Raw genomic sequence first — 3,785 nt, 5'->3', positions numbered from 1 at the left:
TCAGTGAGGGGTGCCTGGAGGCCTTGTCCTCTTGGCCCTTTTCTCAGATCTCGTAGCTTCATCATGGGCTTTTTTTTTTCTCGGAGCTGGGGACCGAACCCAGGGCCTTGCGCTTGCTAGGCAAGTGCTCTACCACTGAGCCAAATCCCCAACCCCCATCATGGGCTTCCCTCTTCACTGCTAGCTTGTGGGCTTCTCAGATTTTTGTGCCGCTTGCCAAACATGATCTCTTGGTAAAGGACTTCTCTTGCTTTTTCATTATCACCCTGGCCAGGCACTTGTCCTCACTTCCTTCCTCGTTGTTTGTCTCCTAGCTCCATAGTGCTGGCCACAACCGGAGGCTTCTTTCCTTCCAGTCTTTGCTGCTCCAAGGCTGACAGGTCATCATCGTCGTCATCGTCGTCGTTGTCGTCGTCGTCGTCGTCCTCCTCCTCCCCCCACCCCCCACCCCCCACCCCCCGTTCATCTTTGACATCTTCCTCCTCATTTTCCAGTGCAACGTCACTGTCACCTCCGTTGTCATTGTCTTCATCATCCTCGTTTCCCTCTTCCTCTTCCAAGTTGCCTGTGTCTTCTCCCCACTGCAGGAGCTTCAGCTTCTCAGGGGGAATGTAATTTCCTTCTCAGATACCAAGGGCGAAAGGTGTGGGAGCAGCTACACCCCAGTGAAGTACTCTGCCACAGGGAGGAGGAGCCGGACTTTCACACAAACACCCACTGGTACACAATACCTTCCAATGATGGGGGGTGGGAGGGCTGCTGCCGTGGCCTGTCGGTCAACAATCTGGTGGGTGACGCAAGAGTCTGTGAGGTCATAAGCTTCAAAGCACAAAGCCTTGTCCCAGGATACATCCCCACCAAAACTCCTGATGAAGACCAAGGCCTCACGGGGCACCTCTAGGTTCAGGAAGAACTTCAGGCCTTCGGAGATTTTCGTGTGCTTTTCCTGTGCCTCCAGCTCCTTCCTTTGTCCTCCCTCCTGTGCTGTTGCATTCCCATCAGGAACTCATCAACCTTAGCTGTGCCTCCCACTCACTGTGGCATTCTGCACTATGTCATCGCTGCCCAAGCCCTGCTCAAGGTCTTCCTGTCCATTAAAGGCATCTGCTATCAGGCTGAGGTGCTGGGCCAACCCATTATATGGATTGCACTTCCATGGTCATCCAGCAGATGTGAACTACAGGGTCATGGCGACCTTCACTGAATTCTATACCACTCTCCTGAGCTTTGTCAACTTCCTCCTCTACCTGTCACTCAACCTTCACTACCTATCCAAGCTTGAAGGTCAAGCCCAAGCAGAGACAAAGGTCAGCCAGGACATGGATGCATTGTACTCTGAGAGCTCTACAGAGAAACTGGCTGCTCTTAGTGCCAGCCTGGCCCGAGTGGTGGTGTGTTGCGGTGGAACCGGTTCGCAAACATACTCTGGCCATTGGTACTAGTGCTAACTTATCTCAGATTAGTATCTCTCCCTGTGGCTCTCTGATAACCTCGAACTCCTTGGTCCCAGCTACCTGGTAAAATCATGACTCAACAAATTGCAACCCAACAATCAGATTTATATGTGAATTCTCGATCCACAATATATCTACACAGTAAACTTAACAACCAATTGATAAGGATATAAACCACCTACCTAGACAAGATAAATTTGCCTATAGAAATCCATTTCAACTACCTTGGCAATTCACCTGGATCTGGGTCATCTTTCTCCATTTCCATCTTGATTCTCTCCCTCTTCTGTCCTTCCTAGATCCCCCCTCCCCAAGCCTACCCTTCCTTCTCATCCAATGATAGGCTTCACCTTATCCTGGACCTGCCTTGCTGCATAATGACATCATCCTATAGTGGTGCCTGCTATAGAGTTAGTTTCCTTTTAAAGCCACAATGGCCAAGCATTTTATTGTCACCCAGATAAAATTCTAGACCTGCAATTCTCAACCAGTGGGTCTTAATCTTTCGGGGAGTTGCATGGTTGATATCCCACATATCAGGCATTTGCCTGACAATTCTTAACAGTAGCAAAATTACATTTATTAAATAGCAATGAAAAATTGTATGGTCAGGGGCCATCACAACATGAGGAATTGTATTAAAGGGCTGTAGCACTAGGAAGGTTGAGAACCACTGTTGTAGGATTTAAGGGCCAGGTGCATTGGACTGACACATGAAGAAAGACAGTGAGGGTCTAAAAAGAGAGAAGAGAAGGGAAAATCTAGGAGTCGGATGACAACACAGATGAAGTGAGTATTGCTTATCTTTGAAGAGTCAATGTTGAAACTTGGGAATTTTGAGGGATAATCGTAGATTCTTTGGGAATAGAGTGAGAACAATAACATGTTTCATAAAGCAGAAAAGGTAATACTAAATATTGGTTAAGGACATAAATGTAAGAGCCCACAGAGTGTGGGTTTGAATCAGAGATGTTTTGTTGGCTGGCCATGAGTGTTAATTACCTTCTTTCCAAGGTGACGTCATATCAGAGGGTTTCGGTGGCATGCAGCAATGATAAATTTTCAGATTCTCCGTATAATATTGGTACCCTTCTCCTGTGCCTGGCTTACCTCACTTAGAATGGTTATCTCCTGCCCCATCTGCTTGGAGCAAACGACAGGACTTCAGTCTTTTCATAGTTAAGTGGAATACCATGGTACACGCGTGTCGCGGTCTCTTTGTCCATCACCAGCTGGCAGAGCTTCAGCTGTTTCTTCATCTTTGTTATTGTGAAGAATGATGTGATGAGCAGATATCTCTTGATGTGATTTCATTTCCTCTACTCAATGAGGACTGTTATAGAGGGGGGGAATGTTGTAAATTAGATCCTCTGCCAGCCTGCCTTTCAAGCTACTCAGCCGCAGCAGCCTACATCATTACCTGCCACTGCCAGGTATAGTTATTTCCAGTGTCTCTTATGAGTTGCCTATTTCCATGTGCAACACATGTAGTCTTTAAAAGGTCCCCAGTCACCCCAGATCACTGCTTCTGTCTTGTTCACTTTCCCTGTCTTGTTTTCTCTGTCTCCAGGTATGTCTGTCTGCCTCTGTCTCTGCCTCTTCCTCTCTCTCTCTCTCTCTCTCTCTCTCACACACACACACACACACACACACACACACCCCACATACACACACACCCCACATACACACACACCCCACATACACACACACCCCACATACACACACACCCCACATACACACACACAAACACACACACACACACACACACACACACACACACACACACACCACATACACACATGTCCCCACTCTAAGATGGCCTTTTGCTTTCCCCACTTCCCCAATAAACCTCTTGTGTTAGAACTGTTGTGTGGTATGATCTCTTCGCTGCACTCCTTGGCCCTAACTTGCTAGGGTACCTTCTGCCCCTTTATACTAATAAGAGGGTTGGCGGGTCACAGATAATTCTTTTAGTTTTTGTTGAGGAATAAGGTTTGTGCTAACACACTTCGCTTTAACTGTGTGTGATGATTCCTTTTCTTTTTCATCCTTACCAGCACTTGCAGTTTTTAGTCTTTTAGATAGTAGTCATTTTCCCAGGGTGAGCTGATACCTCATTGAAGACTTTAATTTGAATTTCCTTGATAATTTGAATTTCCTTGATAATTGAGATTTTTCCTATATGCATTTGTTTGTATGTCCCCACCCCCAGAATTGTTTATTTATATCTATTACTACCCATTATTATCATATTGTTTACTTTTTTCCTATTGTGTTTTGGGAGATTTTTAATCAGATGTATAGTGTGCAAAATTTTCTTCCATCCAGGGC

The 3,785-nt window shown here is 46.2% G+C and overlaps 1 pseudogene; it reads right to left on the bottom strand.

The window, feature by feature from the left end:
• Window positions 1–2,478, bottom strand: LOC134485777 (pescadillo homolog; annotated as a pseudogene).
• Window positions 2,479–3,785: the final 1,307 nt, after the last annotated feature.

This window comes from Rattus norvegicus, chromosome 2 (genome assembly GCF_021556685.1).
Source record: "Rattus norvegicus strain SHRSP/BbbUtx chromosome 2, alternate assembly SHRSP_T2T, whole genome shotgun sequence".
In the NCBI taxonomy this organism is placed as follows: Eukaryota; Metazoa; Chordata; class Mammalia; order Rodentia; family Muridae; genus Rattus; species Rattus norvegicus.
The sequence above is the reverse complement of the archived record's forward strand: the minus strand, read 5'-3'. Positions and strand labels throughout refer to the sequence as shown.